The following is a 19,975-nucleotide window of genomic DNA, read 5'->3' on the forward strand; positions in this document are numbered from 1 at the left end:
TATTTTGATCTGGCTAGAACCCTGAGTGCGCATGCTGCGCGTGTAGTATTGTAGTGTACTGGCTGTGAATTGCATGACTTTGCATGTCCTTCTTGCACGAAATGTATAGGAACTGTTACTATTGGCTGCTAACTTAGTAAGGGGCCGGTCACAATGAGGGAAAATTCGAAAAAATGCCTCATTTCTTGTTGGATGAGAGCAAGAAAGTAAACAAGAAATGCTGTTCTTTTCAAAACGCGAGTGCACAGTCCAGAGTTCACGGACTGTGCTGGGAGTGCGTTACGCACTGGCTGCACAGTCCAGAGTTCACGGACTGTGCTGGGAGTGCGGTACGCACTGGCTGCACAGTGCGGAGTTGCAGCATGCACATGAAGGTGCATGCTGGTCTGAAGACAGTGTTCTTTAAATGGCTTGAAGTGAAATTGACACACACACACACACAACGTCACACACACACACACACACACACACACACACACACACACACACACACACACACACACACACACACACCGTCACACACACACACACAAACGCACACACACCGTCACACACATACACACACACATGCGGACACACACACACACATACATGCTGATCATGCTGCATTTGTGTCTGGCACATTGGTGACTGAAGCGCTACTTCGTGTCGGAGCTTGAGGAGTTTAACTCAAGAAACCGTGTGAAATACTTTACAAGACTTGTCCTGAATGGTAGAAGAGATAGTCCGCTATCTTGCAGTGCATGGATAGAACATATTTTTGACTACTTCAGTATGTTCACTTTCCCAGCTTGAAAATAATAAAGAATCGACAACGGTACAGTGAGGAACAAACATTTTCTTACAATGGTACTGAGACTAGGACAAACGTGACATATTTATTTTTGTTGTTCTCGGCGTGCCAAAGTCTCAGCGTGAATCATTCATGCAAACTTTACATCTTTCAAAGCATTCGTCAACGGATTGAGTTGAATCTTTACACAACCTTGTTACATTTGCCTCGAGTTTCTTCGAATAAGACGATTTCAAATTTTCATTTTGATTTCATCGCCGAGTTTCATCCCTTGTATCTTTGGTGTTCTTCCTTCTTTTCATGTTGTTTTGTTTGTGAATAAACCCGTTTTGACCCAGGACAAACGTGACAACTATTGACCAGGGGCTGCACTGATACGCAACAGTGGTGGTAGTGCATTGATGGCTCTGCCGACCTGAGGTCTCGGCATCGCGGCCAAACACACGCACCAAAAACAAAACTTTTCTTTTTGGTGCGTGTTTTTGGCCGCAACGCCGGATAGAATTGCAAAGGTCAGCAAAATGAAAAGAAGGCAAGGCTTAACAGCAGGAACTATGATACAATGTAGAATTTCAGGGAGTATGATTGAGAGGAGCATCATGGCGAGTCGATTGTCCGAGCCAGTTGTGTTGCGAAGGTAGGGATAGACGAGAGCAGCATCAGAATAAGCCAGAACTCATTCCAGTTGTTGTCGCTGATGTCTGGTTATCTTCGTGATCAAGCACAGTGGTATCTGGAGATGAAGGCCATAGATTCCTCCTTGATGTACGTATTGATTCTGTCTAGTGGTGGTGGCATGAACACTACTCGGGAGAGGAAAAGTTGGCATGGTGGGGAGGTGGTGGGCAGGAGGTGGGTAGGGGTAGGGGAGGGGTAGGGGCGGGGATGGGGGATTTGGCATGGTGCGGGAGGGGGGGGGGTGTTAAGCCATGTTTTGGACTGAATGCAGGCAGAATGAATGAACAACCTCACTCGCCTTGGCGGTGGGCATATACATACGCACATACACTAACACACATACATGCACACACACACACGCACACTCACACGCACACACACACGCACACACACACACACACACGCACACACACACGCACACACACACACACACACACACACACACACACACACACACACAAACACACACACACACACACCTCAGACCTCAGACCACAGACCTGCCTATCGCGGAAGAAATGATAGCGAACAGCTATGTTAGACATAGCAACTTGTGCTGGGATTACACCATTCAACGGCTTGCAAGGCTGATGAAGTATTTGCTTGATGTGTTCCTCAACACATGATGCGGCCATGAATCCAGCTAACGTTACTGTGTTTTTTTACACCCCAACTGACTTGCATTGGATGTGCTGTGAGCAGCCTGTGTGTTCTGCATGGTCATGTTAAGCCGTGTTCAACTAGGTTTGGTTGTGGTGTTGCTGTGAGCGCTAAGAATTTGAACACACCGATAAAATAATCGACCTTGACAGTGCCTTCCATCGCCGATAAATCCTGGAAGACAAGTGCAAGTAAAAGTGCTGTGTGTGTTTAAGCACAGCGCATCCTTGTGACAACTGTGAGAGGTTCCCTTGCATGCATCCTGATCTGTAGCAGTGAACACACACAGAACAGATGAACATACTCACGTCATCTTGCCATAGTTGGGACATGGTGGGCACACACCATGTACGGCCGTCGCAAGATTTTCCCGTATGCAAATCTGCTTGATATACACCCACATAGACATAGTTCTTTACAAACAATCCCATTGAAACTGAAAAAAAGACTTTCACTAGATGATTACTCTATCAAAATACCTGGGAATCCATGTGAAATGGACCCTTTTCAGAGCTATGGTCACATCACATTAGGGATTATCTTTTACTTCTCAACATATCTCTTTTGGAAGCGAAGCAATTATTTGCCTCAGACTGAATGCACTGGCTTGACGTTGCCACTAGACGCACAACCGTCATTTGATTTGTCAGATGAGAAATATGTGCCCTGTATCATTGTCCTTTTAAAATGGTGTTTAGGATATATTTATAAAGTACACATAAAGCCGAAATGCCATACAATTAGCTTTCAAGAGGAATACTATCAGTAATAAGTAATAAGTAGCCGTAACCCCTTTGTTGTTTGGAATTTTTGACTTGAGTAATGGCTACCGAGGATAGCACCATGCACACTGAGAGGGCATGAAGAGCAGGAGAGATGACTGCATGTATGTAACATTGCGTGTATAAAAGCTGACTGACTAATGCGACCAGAGATTGCCTGTATGCTACTAGGACCTAAACCATGGAAACCAAGGAAACCATGTAAACCATGGATGTACTGTACCACATTGCAGAATTATTCCCGTAGCTATGCAGAAGACGTTACTTCAGTAACGTCTGGCGCTGGCCAGGGTCCACACAGCTTTAATTTGGTGTTTGTTTGTTTGTTTGTTTGTTTGTGTCGCGCCTGGCGCTATCCCGTATCTGTCCCGTACTGTACCGTACCAGCAAAGACAGCTGGCCACAATATTTTTGTTTGTTTGTGCCATCGACATGCCTGGCGCTATCCCGTACCTGTCCCGTACCATCAAGAGTACGGTACCATCAAGAGAATGAGTATATATGCGAAGTGTATCGGGGGAATGCATTCAGTTCAGTAACATTTTGTGTGGATTTGTGTGCGAGGCCGAGATCCCACTAGCAGGCTGGCTGGGCCGCCTGTCGACCAGCCCAGGAATCGCATGTAGGCGGATAGCATAATAATTATAACGTTTATACAGTCATGTATATGTATAGCAGGGAGTCATTTTATGTAAACGACTCCCTGCTGTATGGGGAGATTTTCTGGAAAGAAATACAAAGTAGGGAGACGAGTAAATGCAATCAAAATGGATGTTAGTTGCCGTCAGTATAATAATAAGAAGAAGATAAACGCCCGTGATCGGCAGAGTCAGCGCCGGTCCCAGGAAACGTCAGGACAGACATCCCGTCGACTCCAGAACGCCCGTGATCGGCAGAGTCAGCGCCGGTCCCATAGCTATGCAGAAGACGTTACTTCAGTATCTCATTGAAACGTTTTTGCAATACAATGATGTAGCTAATCAAAGGAAAAAGCAATTCCATCAGTTCTAACAACACGCACGAGGAGCTAGGCAACAAAGCATAGCGCAGGGCCCTGAGGTTCCAAGCTCTTTCGTTTATTTATTCCCGTAGCTATACAGAAGACGTTACTTCAGTAACGTCTGGCACTAGCCAGGGTCCACACAGCTTTAATTTGATATTTGCGTGTTTGTTTGTTTGTTTGTGTCACGCCTGGCGCTATCCCGTATCTGTCCCGTACCGTACCGTACCATCAAACACAGCTGGCCAAATACAGCTGGCCGCAATATTCAAATAGGGCTTTCAAACGCAAGATCATAACGTGAAGCAACTTGGAAGAATGGGTATGAATGCGAAGTGTATGGGGGAATGCATGTAGGGCGATAGTGCGGGTTCGAATCCCAGGATATGGCTGAAAAAAATAGGAGAATTGAAAAATGTATAACATCCCTATGCTTTTTTTGCCGTCATCAAGGCGGTAGACGGTGTTGTATTACCCTCGATCGTACCTGTCCCGTACCTATCCCGTACCGTACCATCAAAGACGGCTGGCCACAATGCATATTCAAATAGGGCTTTCAAATGCAAGATCATAACGTGAAGCAACTTGGAAGAATTAGTATGTATGCGAAGTGTATCGGGGGATGCATGGAGGGCGCGCGATAGCGTGGGCTCGAATCCCAGGTTATGTCTTTAAAAAAAGAATTTTTTAAGAATTTATAACATCCCTATGCTTTGTTTTGTCTAGGTCATCAAAGCAAAAAAGCATAGCGTAGGGCCCTGAGCTTCCAAGCTCTCTCGTTTGAACTCGGATGGTGAGCCAATAAAGTTATGATGAAGAAAGGAAAAGGACAAAATGTTACAAGTTATGACAAACTGTCCACCAACGTAACCAGATATTATACAGTCAGTGTTGGAGCTAGGTGTCAGGTCGCAAAATGTCTCAGTACTCCTTGTCAGTTTTGTGCCATTTTGTCACACTTGCTGACTGTATAAGATCTGGTTACATTGGTGGACAGTTTGTCATAACTCATAACATTTTGTCCTTTTCCTTTCTTAATCATATTTATTTATTTATTTTTACAAAGACCACTTAAATGCCAAACATGAGATGTAGCTAAGGGAAGCAAGCGCAACCTGAATCGTGGCAGAGGTGGTGAGGTTTAGGGAGCTCTGCCGACCTACAGTCCATTTCAAAACTATAGACGCGTCGGGTTTTTGAAATATTTCAAATTTGGCTGGAACGTTTTGAGAATAGTTTTCGGAATATTGCTCAGGACCGCTCCACAATTACTCTCATATAGTTTCTAAATGATTGATATAACAGACGCCCAATTTGGAAAAAAATTATGCACAAAGTGATCACAGATTTTATGTGGTATAGATGCTGGCATAACGATTTTTGCCTAGGTACGCGTCTATAGTTTTGAAATGGACTGTAGGGTCTCAAATGCAGAGCTGTAGGTACCTCTCTTAGGGCTAATTCCGGGAAATTTGATAGAATTGAAAACGTGACGCCATGATGTACTTACGGAGAGCTGACGGATATAGGTGAACTGTGAACAAAGAACAGACAAATTGCCATAACGTAGTCATGAAATGGAACAGCATTTTTAAAAGAATTTTGAATGAAGAAACACTAGAGAAAAGTTGTATTTCCCCTGTCCAAGAGAGGTAAACCTTCAGAATTACCCTGTCTTCCACAACCTGGCAACTGCCTCCCCCCCCCCCCCCCTCTAAACTCACTGACACAGTAAGAGGTACAGTAAAGCCTGGTTTAAGCGACCACCCCACGGTGCAAGCAAAAGCGGTCGTTTAGAACCAGATCCCATACATCCGTGCCCGCATTTAGTGGCATATCGGATTGTGTACATGCATGTGCATGATTGTACTTCCATGTACTCATATTGACAGGTGTAGAGCATAGACTACTTTCGTGCATGCAAAGCACACCTCATTCCAGTGCATGCAGCGCGTCCTGCATTGTCACTTGTCACTTCTGTCCACTGCATGCACTTGCGTCAGAGCCCGCTTCAACCGTGTTCCAGTCAACCCTGACAGCCAAGATGGCACGTTTTGTTAGGTTTGGTCGCTGTGTGCAGGTGCAATATGGCACTTGGTACACTAAAATTCGGTCACTGGTCGAGCAAAACAGGTGGCCGCTGTATCAGGTGCAGTTTCTGTGTAGAACTGGCCATGCATTGAAAAACGGTCGTTGAAAGCACATGGTCGCTAAAACCAGAGGTCACTTGCACCAGGCTTAACTGTACATTATCTTTCTTGTTCGGTCTTTTGTCTCGAGCCGGGTTTGTGTTCTTTGTAGAAAACAAAAAACAAACAAATAGAGAATACACCTAATTGTAAGGACTTGCAGGACCTTTTTTTTTTCTTTTGCCCGGCTCTCTTGGGCAGTTTGCAGCACACCATTACACTATGCACGTATGTAACAATATACTAGGGCCGAGTGTGCATAAGGTGGCTGACACTGATAATGATATTCTAAAACAACTTCAAGAAGTCTTAGAACGCATCACGTATCACATGATTAGAAGTGAACACAGGAAAATTGAACTCACGGGAAATCTTGGGAACTGGTAGTTCGCCTTGTTTCAAAGCTGGACGCAAAAAAAAACAAACAAATGCAGATACTGGATGTAAGTAAACAGAAAAGATGACTTGGCTTGTCTTAGAATCAGTTAACAGTAATCCTTATGGATGTTCATAAACATGGAGGGAATTTTGAACCCTTGTGAACCTGATTTCGTTGTGCATAATTATATTCTGCAGTTGCATGCAGGGAGTCCTAGCATAAAAGGACAACCGCCACACTGGCAACCTTAAAGCCAAACAATGAAGGTTTCGCTCGCACACAGCCTTTTCCAGTTACCTTCAGAGCAGCCCTGATTTATGACTCCTGTCAAATGGTGAAGCAACATTCGATCCCAGCGTACTCTGCCTGCTTTTCGTGCTAGCTGGTCACAATTTCTCCTTGGGCACCCTGTAAGAAGGCCATAGGCCTGTTGGGTATACCCAAGTAAAATAATAAATACTACTACCACAGCTACTACTACTGGGCTGGGTTAGTAGTCAGCAGGTCATGATGGCCATGATCACGTTTGCAAGCTGCGTAGAGCACGGATCATGTGGAACTATCCAGGGTTGAAACACACATCATACCGAGAACTGTAGCCTCGTGGAGTCTCCCTAGATGCTAGGACTCCTGGCCTTGTTGCGTATGTGGGCCATTGCATCATCATGCTCACTATGTATTATTAAAAAAACATTGTTATGATCAGTCTCTGTGGAAATGGTGACTGGTGACTGCTGGGCTAGTGACTCAAACATGGCTTGGTGGTAGAGCAGCAGTGGCCGTTAGTGTCATCAGGGTGCCTGGGTTTGCATGACTCGAATAGAAGCCGATTTTTCCAAGCTCTGTTACACAGAAGCACGATTTGAATAGAAGCCGCTCTTGGTAAAGTACACATGCAAGTATGGTTGCAGTCACACTTTTGTAGTCACACTTTTCCTCTTACGTTTCCGATTTCAACTCCCTGAACCTTGTCAGTTTTTATAATAGTGAGAGTGCTTGAAAGCCCAGGCACTCTCGCTAGGCTTAGTTTTACCTACAATGTTTTGTAGGTCATCAGGTGTGTAACTGTTATTCGAAGTGATATCCCGAATTGGTTATGCAATATAAAAACACGTGCCCGTTCGTTCGCGGTGCAAAGATTTTTCTATGAGTGAGCACTATAGGGTCTGGTCAGGCGCGTAGCACCGCCGTTGGAGGTGGTGTGGTTGGAGGGGGTCTGGGGGTGTCCCCGGGACATATTTGAATTTAGGGTGCAAAAGCCTGCATTCGGGGCACTTATGGGCGAAAAAGTGGTCCGGCCAAAGCCGGACCGGCCGGACCGGCTGCTACACCCCTGCTGGTATGCTGCATACGTGAGTGTGCCCAAACATTGTAATAGCTGATTGGAACAAACAATAAAAGGACAGAGGAAGTGTTTCAACTCTGAGTTTCACGCACTGAGCGATCATCGGAAAGCAGTACTGTTTTCTGATGATCGCTTAGTGCGTGAAACTCAGAGTTAAAGCACTTTTCTGTCCTCTTATTGTTTGAACCAGCTCTACCTTTCGGCATTGAACACTCTCTTGGACAGCCTGGAACCTCTCTGTTTTAATATCTGATTAGTAAAAGAGTTTGATATGGTTGAAGAGTGAATGGGGAAGAGCTGTCAGCTCTGAAACCACTTCCTGTAGTGATCCTAAGCTGATATTATGATCATACTGATCCACAGCAAGAAGGCTGCAGCATTGCCTGTACCTATGGTGAAGTAAAACGAGAGAGCTTGGAAGCTCAGGGCCCTACGCTATGCTTTTATGGTTCTTGCCTAGCTCATTGTACATGTTACTAGAACTGATGGAAATTTTCCGTTGATTGGCCATCTCATTGTATTGCAAAAACGTTTCAATCAGTTTGAATATGAGAATTTATTGCGGATTGTTATTTTTCTCTAATTTCATCCACTTTTGGTTTGCTCCTTCTTTTTATCTCCGTATACTGAAAATGAACAAATTTCGGCCGATGATAAACTTTGGCCGATCTCGAAACGAAACTTTTTGCTGCCATTAAACTTTGGCCGGTTGGAGTTTCCATGTGCGCAGCTGCAGCAGCACGAGGCGAATCAGCACGATTTTAAGCCTCCTATGCTCATTTCCTGCATTTGTGTCGTCCGACGTTTGCTGTGACAGGCGCTGACTCTGCCGATCACGGGCGTTCTGGAGTCGACGGGATGTCTGTCCTGGCGTTTCCTGTGACAGGCGCTGACTCTGCTGATCACGGGCGTTCTGGAGTCGACGGGATGTCTGTCCTCGTGTTTCCTGGGACCAGCGCTGACTCTGCCGATCACGGGCGTTCTGGACTCGACGGGTTGTCTGTCCTGACATTTCCTTGGACCGGCGCTGACTCTGCCGATCACGGGCGTTCTGGAGTCGACGGGATCTCTCTTCCGACGTTTCCTGTGACCGGCGCTGAATCGCCCGTTCACGCTTATTTTGGAGTCGACGAGATGTCTGTCCTGACATTTCCTTGGACTGGCGCTGGCTCTGCCGATCACGGGCGTTCCGGAGTCGACGGGATCTCTCTTCCGACGTTTCCTGTGACCGGCGCTGAATCGCCCGTTCACGCTTGTTTTGGAGACGACGGGATCTCTTTTCTAAAGTATGTTTTTGCTGACGCATCCTATCACCTATTCGGCAACTACCGTCCATTCTAATTTCATTTCCTCCTCGTCTCCCTATTCTTTTCAAATTTCCCTCTACATCAGGGAGTCGTATACATAATACGATGACAATTGTGGCCAGCTATTTGTACGGGACGGTACGGGACAGATACTGGAGCCAGCAAATATTGTGGCCAGCTGTTATGTACAATCCTGTAGAGCATTTGTAGTCACAGATACGGGACAGATACGGGACAAATACGGGAGAGCTTGGGATTTCCAGGCGTGACACAAACACACAAACAAACAAACAAACAAGCAAGCAAATACCAAATTAAAGCTGTGTGGACCCTGGCTAGCGCCAGACGTTACTGAAGTAACGTCTTCTGCATAGCTACTGGAATAAAAATCCAGTAAAACCTTGTTGAAGCGACCACCCCACGGTGCAAGGAAAAGCGGTTGTTAGTGACTGATGCACCGCAAAGGATTAGAGACCAGTAGTCTTTAGAACCAGGTCCCACAGTATCTGTGTAGAACTGTCCGTGCATGAAAAAAAAAACGGTCGTTAAGAGCAGATAGTCGCTAAACCGAGAGGTCGCTTAAACCAGGTTTTACTGTAACATAACCTAGCGCAACACACTCACGTATGCATGCTCTCTTGAACATCCATGTCCCATTGGCACACACCGAAAATGGCATTCCAGCCAACCTAAAGCCACTGTTGCACTTGAACCGGGCTATCCGAGAAGTTACCATTGCCTGCCCATTTAGTATTGTGGGTTGTCCACACCAAGCTTCTGCAATGCACCAGAAAAGACAAGAGAAAACGACAAGTTGGAATGTTAGAACAATCGAGTCCTGTTCTTGGCCTAATGACTCTATGCTCCACTGAGGAGACATGTGGTTGTTTTGTAGCACAACCAACTAAGCTCGACATGCCAACCAAACCCAGACTATACTCACACAAGGAACACCGGAGCGTAGACGATGCAAAGCATACCGTTCAAGTTGAAAAACGGAAAGAGAAAGAAAAACTAAGAACTAGCAGAGTTGAGTAGAAAGAGCGAGCAGAGAGAGGTGAGAAAGGTGTGAAACTCCACTGGCACACAAAGGCCTACACAGCTAGCTGCCTGGAGATTAAGAACTACACTCCCTCGCACTGGCTTGGCTTAGCCGTCTGTCTGGTTAGTGTCAAAGCTACCTACCCCAACAGTGTGGCAAGTCAAGTCCTGGCGGCAGCAATACCTCGTTCCACAGCTGCAAACGAAGTCTAAGGTGACAAGCTCGGTTGGAGAACTGGAGCTGCATGCTGTTCTCCATTCTCTGAGATCCTGGGCTAGGCCGTATCAGTCCACTAGTTGGCGGTCTTTCATGTCGGACACAACATTGTCCCGCAACCACTTCTTACACACACACACACACACACACACACACACACACACACACACACACACACACACACACACACACACACACACACACACACACACACACACACACACACACACACACACACACACACACACACACACACATGCAAGCACACATGCACACGCACACACATGCACACACGTGCACATACGCACGCACGCACACACGCACACACACACACACACACACACACACACACACACACACACACAACCTCATATCTCACCTTGACACAGTGGCAGGAAAGTAGCTGCAGAGGATTCTCGTGTTGTCGAGTTCTCTCCTGCAGGAGCTCTGAGATTGATGGACACATCCTGTTCAGATGACCAGATCTTAAATGTATCCACTCCAAACAAAGTATTTACTTTTTTCGCAAACAAAACACCACACGGTGATAAAGTGGAAGTCTTAACTAGACTCCCTTGGCAAGCTAACTTAGCAGTAGTCCATTGCATGGCAGATGGCAAAGTCGAAGAGGCTATTCTCGGAACGTAGTACATTACATCATTGCAGATGTTAGAGACGATTTTCTTTCTGGAGACGTCAGCTGTGTGCAGGAAAAGAGGATTGGCAGGAAAAGAGTGCAAAAGTGACTCACTACACAAGCAGACAGTAAACACGTGGATAATTGAAAAGAAGATCAGAGGAACCATTAAGTTTTGAGAGTGCTGCTCCGAAATCAATAGAGGTGGCATGTTATTTTTGACGTGATGCAAAATTCTATGGCAAAAGGTGCATTCCTGAATTGATGATAGCCAACAAGCGATCCTAGCAAGACTACATGGAACCAAGAGTGTACAGCTTGGGGCCTTTTCTGCTATGGGTGTCTGTCATGGCGGAATTCCGTGATTACATCATATTTGGCGCAGATCTGAGGCGGGAAATGGCGTAGTGCGTACAACTGAGCTGCAGTTGTGCAGAAAGAGACCTGCTTGAATCCTGCTTGTACGCACTACATCAATAAAATGATGTAATCACGGAATTCCGCCGTGACAGCAACCCATCCGAGCTGCACACTCTGGTTTGCATGTACTCTTGATCCTAGTCATAGCAACTTGTTTTTGTCATTACATCATTCGACAGCGTTCAAGGCTGATGAATTGATCACCACTGATTCTAGCCTGGTCTGCACCATAGAGCTGCAAAGTGACTTTTTTCTTGCCAAAGAATCCCATTTCTTTCTTTCCCGCTTTTTGTACACAAACCACACTACATACCCTGGCATGCATCGGTTGAAATGTTGGTAAGTTTGATTCGATTTATATTTACGCAAATTGTCGTATTTGGTTCTTGCCTTTTCTGATGTTATAATAATTATTATGGTCAAGTGTATGTGTGAGTATGTGGTGATGTAGGTGACATGTATGGTATGTGGTGCATGCAAGAGTAAGATATGCGTTGTCAGACAGTGCAAGAATCTATTTCCGTCTGTACGAGAGTGCTAGTCACGTGAGAGTGGTGCATGCGTATAGCTAGTCTGGTTTGGGAGTGAGAAGCCGTTTTCATGAGAAAAATATGCCCGGGCGTATTCAACCCTAGGCTTGCGACTAGCTGGCCTTTATCTGTCACACAGTCATTTTAGAGAGCGCGGGTACATGGTGAGGTGGGCTTATTCAGCTCACGCCAAGCTAAACTAGCCTTACCCTTGATCACCGAGCTTATCCAACTCCCAGGGGTTATAATGTCATGTAAGCGGTGAAGATTACAAGCCCTGGACTTATACGCGAGTCTTCGTACTCATCGATTTTTGCCTTCGTGAACCTGAGAGGATGTCGCCTTGAACAATGTGTCTCTTTTGTTTCTTTCTTGGCACTTTATCTTCTGATTTATCGCTCAGTGGAAGGTCCTAGACAATCCTTCACCTTCTCCAAAAAAATAAGTGACAATCGAAAAGGCAGTAGAAGAGTGAGCTGGCATTTACTGACCCAAATTTCATCTAACACGAAAATTTACCACTCGTTCATACACGATTTGAAAAATAGGATGCGAGTTGTGACACGCATGCATGCACGCACACACACACCCGCACACACACACACACACACACACACACACACACACACACACACACACACACACACACACACACACACACACACACACCTTCCTTCCTTCCTTCCTTCCTTCGCCCACTGCCACGATTGGCTATGTGTCCCCAAACGGGGCGACTTGGAGGAGTGCTGTCTCCGGGACGCGTCATGAGGCCCTGCGAGTCCGGCGGGACGTGAACGGCTGTTTCACTGTTTGTTTTTTGCCTTTGCGGAGCGACTGGATGTGCAACTATGTCTAGCGATGTCTTGAGGACGGCTGAAACGGCGTGTGCAGACCATACACAGGAGTGGTTTCACGGCAGGTTGTACTTGTACACGAGAGCATACCACACTGTAGACTCCATCCTGACACCTGGTTCTCCACTCAGACCTATCATCTGCTGTTTCAAGCCACTCATTCATGCCAATGGACACCGCCGTCAGGTCATGTTTGATTGGGTCTTTCCACCTCTTCCGGGGGCCATGTGGAGGTCGTTTAGACGGCAAGGCACCAAAGAGCAATCGGCGGGGAATACGGTCATCCATGCGAGCCAGGTGGCCCAGCCATTGGAGACGACGGCGCCGGACCTTGTCAGAGACCTGCTCCATGTCACCCCACCACTGCCGTACCTGAAGGGTTGTCACGTGCTCGTCCATCTGGCGCGCCCTACTGATGCCCAGGACCATGCGTATAGATCGCAGGTGAAACGACTCCAGACGCTGGAGATCCCGTTGCCTCGGTGTCCAGTTCTCAGCACCATAGAGGAGTACTGCCAACACAGTGACTCCGTACACAACACGCTTGAGACCGATAGGAAACTCCGAGTTCGCAAACACAGCTTTCTTCAATGCGCCAAATGCACCCGAAGCTGCGGCGATCCTGCGAGAGACATCAAAGCTACTCCTAGCATGAGGAGTGATCTGGCAGCCAAGATAGCGAAAGCTGTCCACGCATTCGACGGTTCCACCCAAAGGCAACATATCCGACGCCACCACACCAACGCCCATAGGCATGAACTTAGTTTTGCCCAGATTGACTGACAGGCCAAAAGATGCTGCAACCTGTCGAAACGTGGCCAAGGCCCTTTCAGCACCGCCATAGGTTTTGGCGAACAGTGATGAATCGTCCGCAAACTGACACTCCGTGATAGTCACCCTGCGACACTCTCTGAGACGCGTATTGAACAAGCAGTCTCTGCGAAACTGCGACACCTGGATACCGATATCCTCGTCATTGGCGATGGTAGCATGCCACTTTTCCACAACCGCACCCATGAATAAGTTGAACAGGATCGGGGCCATAGTGCATCCCTGACGTAGGCCATTTCCCGCCGGGAAAGGGTCGAGCAGATCTGCGCCGAGACGAATGGATGCAGACATGCCTTCATGGAACGACCGAATGATGGAGATCAGCTTATCCGGCACGCCGAGCCTGGAGAGAACCCTCCACATGGCTGCTCTAGGTACTGAATCGGATTCTTTGCGCAAGTCGATTAACACCGCAAAGCCCTTTGATGAATGCTCATGCAATTTCTCGGCAACCTGGCGTACTGAGAACACCATGTCTGAGCATCCCCTACCACGGCGAAAACCACATTGGGAGTCAGGCAGGTATTCCTCTCCAACCAGCTGCAGGCGATCCGCTATTATTCTTGCCACCAGCTTGCCGACCACGTCTAGAAGCGCGATGCCTCGCCAGTTACCACAGTCACTAAGATCACCTTTCTTGGGAATTGGGATTAAGATGGCGCCTGCCCAATCCTGAGGAACCCTTTCCGTCCGCCAAACTTCAGCCAACAATATCTCCAACCTAGGCACCTGTTCAGAGCCGCACTTGAGCATCTCCGCTGTTATCTCTGATCGGCCACATGCTTTGCCATTTTGAAGTGCTCGCATAGCACGGTGTATCTCGCTGCAGGCTGGGGCGTTCTCAAGGTCAAGCCAAATCGGTAGCTGCCCAATGGAAGCAATGGCATCTGGGACAAAATCACTGATCACGTTTAGGACACCGTCAAAATGCTCCCGCCATCGCGTACCTGTTGCCTCTGGTGTCTCGCACACAACACCCTGCGCATTCTTGATAGCAGCTGTCTTGCGGGGCTGCAATCCATCAAGTGCAGTCTGGATCCTCTTGACGCACTCCCAGCCTCCCTTAGATGTTAGACTAAAGCGTTCGCAGTCCCGAGCCTGCTTTCTCAGCCAGTCCTGCTTTGCTTGACGAACGATACGGCGAGCTGAACTTCGGGCCTTTTTATACAGCTTCTGATCACTTGCCCTGTTGGTCGACATCCAGGCTCGGTAGCAATCGTCTCGCTCACGGAGGGCAGCCTCAATCTTCGGTCGATTGTCCTGGAACCAGTCTGGTTGTTTGCGCCGCTCTCTGCCAAGGCATTTCTGAGCGACGTCCGCCACCGTAGTTTTCAACGCAGCCCAGCATCCGTCCACAGATAGCTCATCTGGCCAGTTCTGAACCAAGGCAGCATCAAGACTAGTGGAATATTTTGCTCGCACTTCATCATTGGAGGGAGCCGTTAGGACTGCGGAAGCGATGGGTTTGTTGGCTGGTTTACTTTGCCTGCGGAAACTGGGCACCGCCGCCAAGCGGTATCTCATGGCAAGGAACTTATGGTCGGTGTCACACTCCGCAGAGCGGAGAACTTGACAATCCAGACATTGACGCTGACATGACTCTGGAATAATGCAGTAGTCGATACAATGAGGCTGCCCATACCTGGGATGGTGCCACGTGTGCTTGTGGATGTCCTTCTTCTTGAACCAGGTGTTGCAGATGAGCGCACTGTTTCTGGCCAGGAAGTTTAGTAAATTCTCTCCAGCAGAATTCATGACGCCATGTCCATGTGTACCCCTTACGCGGCTCCACTCGTCTCCAGCAGTACCAACACCAACACGAGCATTGAAATCGCCGAGTCTGACATACTGGTCACTCCTGGGTACACTATCAAGGAAGGACTGCAAACTTTCATAGAACGCAGCTTTCTCCTCACGTGATCTACTGAATGTTGGTGCATACGCAACAGCGATATGAATGCAAGATACTGAACGATTACGACCACATTCGAACTTTACCTTCGCGGAGACAAGTCGCGAGCTGTGTCCTTTCCATTCCGAACCGCCGCTGACAAAGGCGTCTTTGCACTTTCCGCGCAGCAATATCGCCACACCTTCACCACGACGTCCAGAGTCATCCGCAGTCGGAGTAGGGCGTCCACTCGCCAACACGAGAGAGTCGCCAACGCTGTACTGAGCCGTGCCGAACCAAAGGGTCTCCTGCAGACCTGCGATATCCACTCCGCAACGTCCAAGCTGCCGACAAACCAGGTCAATTTTCTTCTCCTCCCGCAACAAATGTTTTGATTTTTTTTGAAATTTTGAAGCCGTATTCACGTCGCCGTCGGACTCAACAAGAGTCCTCACATTCCAGGTTCCCAGAGACAGCACGAACCTCCGAGCGGCTGGTGCATGCTGCGAGCTAAGCTCTGAGCGGGGGTTTGCAACTCCTCCGCGCTCAGGCGGACGAGGGTCAGCGCGAGTGGTCATATCCGAGGTGACCATGTTGTCGACGCTGAATTGTCCTCGTCCGCGGCAGCAAGATGACGGCTGCCTCGCTCAGCACAGCTACTCTACTTACTGTGAGTCTATAACTCTTCTGGGCTGGCCCCAGCCGGAGCTGGAGACCAGCCCGTGGAAGAAAACTTCTAAAAAACCGGAGCTCAAAAATCTCCTTCCACTCACCTCCAGCACAAAACACACCACACGCACGCACGCACGCACGCACGCACGCACACACACACACACACACAATTACTACTGCGGGTAGCAAGTGCGATTTTTCGTGCCAAAATCCGTAGAGGCGCTCGGTTTTTTATACTTTGTTTTCGAACAGTGAAATGTTCCAGAGTACGGAACATGTCTTTGCTGTCATTGCCTAGGTTACGATCGCAAACACGTCCTATTCCTAGTGCGATGCCTTTTTATTTTGAAATTTTTTACCGAAATCAAAACTTCCCGCGGAAAATCGATCTTCTCGTACCAAATTTGTACGCGAACATTTTTTCTGCACTCGATGACGCAAAATCTCCATACGAAACATGGTTCGTATGAAAGCCAGTCCACACGGATTCTCTGTGCCGAAAAAATCGTATGGAGCACGCCTCGAAAAAGTCTGTAGTGCCGATACGGATTTTGGCGCGGAAAATCGTACCCCGGAACCTCTCTATTGGTTCACTGCCACTTACCTGAACAGACAAACCGTCCTTTGTCTTGAGGACCAGTCGGGCTGGTTTGGTAGCCATGGTAATAAACCAGAGTCCTGGCATTGTTCATGAAGAAACTTTCATGACTGTCGTTTTGAGCGAAGGCAGCAAGTGCGGAGAGGAGACACACGCTTTTGCTCGGTGGCAAGTAGAGTCCGTAAGCGGAGCACGCCGCTGTTGCCTGTTCCGCCGTTCTCTTCTCGGCATACACTGAGTAATCCGGCAACACCACAATGTACTCGTTACCCTGGCACTGGCCAATGTTACCATGCCAACCTAGCAAAAGGACGAAACACACCAGTAGTGGGCAAGGCAATCAATTAATATGGCGATGAATAATATCAAATGCGCACTCATATCACAAACGTTGCAACCAAAGTAGTATTACATGTATGTCCAAAACGTTCTCTTGTCACAATCATGAGTGGAGTGTCGTGACTACAGGGAAATGGGAAACAAATTAAGGATTTAGACGTTCAGAATAGAGACAATGACCGTTTCAAAAACAGCAACAATAGTGTTAGGTACCTCCTCCCGTACCTTTTCTAGCTGGCCTGCATGCACTTGCGTACGCACCTTTTGTCTCCTTTTGTTCCGTTGGCCTGGGTAGCTACTTGCGTGCCCATATTTGCCATAGCTACCCAGGCCCTTTATCTTGCCGTTCAGACTTGATCTCTTTTCTCACTCTTCAATGTAGTCGTTTCGTTCGTCTTGGTCTCTTGTCTCGTCGTCTATAATAAATGTCGTTCCCCCAACCTACCTGTTCCCGTTGTAATGTCTGGATAATGTGTCGTCAGCCGTCCTGTTTCGAACTCAACAATAGTTATTGGATAAGAACAATAGCGCTAGCGATGTGTGCAATCAATTAATTCTGTATTCTCAGCATTCGTCTTCTCAGCATTATTCTTCCCTGACGAGAAGTTAGTGGTCGAAGCACCGCTGCAAGGAGGAAAACCATATTTCTCTGTGGGAGTGTACAACCTGTAGTCAAGCTGCTGGGTCATGAGCTCAGCCAGAGAGCGCATGGGGTGGAGGAGGAATTGCTTCTTTATTGATAGACAGGCCGGAATCTTGTTATTAAATCCTGTTATGATGCGGAGAGCAGCTTGCCATTAGACGTTGTCATGGCAACAGGCATGCATCATGGATGGATTGTCATGGCAACATGCATGCATCATGGATGGATTGTCACTCACTTGTGCATGTTGGCCCAGAGAAGCCATGGGCACACTGGCAGGTGAGGCCCTGACTTTGTACCAAACACCGGCTGTTTGACGAGCATTGATGAGAACCGGTTTCACAGATGAAATCTGCAACGAGGGAGAGAGAGGGAGTGCGACAAAGAGATAGAGAGCGACCGTGAAAAGGAGAGAGAGAGTGAGAGAGATAGAGACACAGAAAGAGAGAGAGAGAGGGATGGAGGGAGGGAGAGAGAGAGAGAGAGAGAGAGAGAGAGAGAGAGAGAGAGTAAGCAGTGTCACAGGTAGTGTGTGGATACAGTGAGGGCTGCATCCCAACAGCCCGTTCAGTGTCACAGGAAGTGTGAGTTTCGACGTCTGAGGAACACGTTGAACGGTCTCGGCTGGGGTGACAGCCATCCCAAATTTCAGTGGTTAGATCATTGCTGGCCTCAAGCAAAGGTCCCTTATTCGATTCCTGGTGGTAAGAGTCATTTTTTTCTTCAGACTGTCCCATTTTTTCCATTCCCTCAACTTATGAATACTAAGAAGAGTGTGTAGCTTTGCCATCCACAGTAGGACGATCAGCAGATGGAGCTATACGCTAAAATCATGCAATTTCTGTAGTCTGCAAACTCCCCGCTGATGTTTATATCATTAAAAAAAATCTCATAACAGCCACACAACAATGTTGCAAAAAAATTGAAAAGGATATACAAGGATATAGGTGGGTCACAAATATCAAAGATGAGTAAAGAAATGGGAAGCTTTGCGAAAACGAATTGTACAAGCCGAAAGCCAAACTCCTACAGTACTCCTCATGCATGACATTGTGATGGACTAGTCGTGTGAAACAACTTGTTTTGTAGTCAACTAGTCCATCACAATGTCAAGCATGAGGAGTACTGTAGGAGTTTGGCTTTCGGCTTGTACAATTCGTTTTCGCAAAGCTTCCCATTTCTTTACTCATCTTTGATATTTATGACCCACCCAAGTTGGGTGGTGTGCTGCTTTGCTGCTTCGAATTGTAGTTAGACCGCTTTGTCAAATATCCTACTGGTCTCGTCATCGTCCAGTAACAATCGACATTCTTTGTTCCGTTGGGACTGTAGCTTTTGATTGTTTCCGTTGCGCTTGCCTTCCCCTCTTTGGTCTTTCCATAACCTTGAACCTTCCAAGTTGGAAGGCTGTCGGTTAGCGCTACGGAGATGTGTTGAAGCTAGGTGTCAGGATGTCGAATGTCTCAGTACTCTGTCAGTTTTGTGCCTAGTTATTGCACTTTCTGACTGTATAAAGTATCATGTTACAGTGATGGAGAGTTACTCTTAACTCGTATCCATAATGTCTTTTTCCTTTCTACAGGTATTATTATTAATACTCATAAAAAGGACACACTTCTGGCTCATTACAAACATCTTTAAAGTTTTTTGTCTTCACAAGTATACTTTCAAGCCTTCTCGTCAGGTGAAATACAAGATGTTTGTAATGAACCTGAAGTGTGTCCTTTTATGAGTAATATCGCATTTTTGCCACAGAGGAAGCTGTTTACTTATTTGGTATTATTATTCATTGCACTTTTGCAAATAATTGCAATCTAAATTATATCATACTATCCACATTTATACCCACTAAGTCATTAGCTGCTCCGTATTGTGCATGATTGTTCAGGTATGACAAAATTCGTGTTGCTGAAGATCAATTCGCCATGCAATTCGCCATGCAATGCTAGCAACAGTTGGCATAATAATATTCGCGGGATCCGCGTCGGCATCGCTTGAATGTTCAGAAACACACAAACTAGCCTTCGCATCCGCAGGCCACCACTATGCCTGTGCACCTTAGTGGCGAATGCAGACCTCACCCGCAGTGAGTCAGGGGAGAGGAGGTTAGTAGACACCCTTAGCAAAAAACGTTATGTTGTAACGGTATTATCGTAAGGGGGAAAATAC

The 19,975-nt window shown here is 47.1% G+C and overlaps 2 long non-coding RNA genes across 2 annotated transcripts; both read right to left on the reverse strand.

The window, feature by feature from the left end:
• Window positions 1-2,304: 2,304 nt before the first annotated feature.
• On the reverse strand, window positions 2,305-9,894 carry LOC135828623 (uncharacterized). The gene is made up of 4 exons (XR_010555730.1): window positions 9,758-9,894; window positions 6,468-6,506; window positions 5,424-5,447; window positions 2,305-2,398 (listed from the first exon to the last, which is right to left on the reverse strand). It is a non-coding gene; the product is annotated as an uncharacterized LOC135828623 (long non-coding RNA).
• Window positions 9,895-10,969: 1,075 nt separating this feature from the next.
• On the reverse strand, window positions 10,970-18,145 carry LOC135828511 (uncharacterized). The gene is made up of 3 exons (XR_010555691.1): window positions 18,045-18,145; window positions 16,831-17,124; window positions 10,970-11,091 (listed from the first exon to the last, which is right to left on the reverse strand). It is a non-coding gene; the product is annotated as an uncharacterized LOC135828511 (long non-coding RNA).
• Between the last annotated feature and the right edge of the window lie 1,830 nt (window positions 18,146-19,975).

Source organism: Sycon ciliatum, chromosome 12 (genome assembly GCF_964019385.1).
Source record: "Sycon ciliatum chromosome 12, ocSycCili1.1, whole genome shotgun sequence".
In the NCBI taxonomy this organism is placed as follows: domain Eukaryota; kingdom Metazoa; phylum Porifera; class Calcarea; order Leucosolenida; family Sycettidae; genus Sycon; species Sycon ciliatum.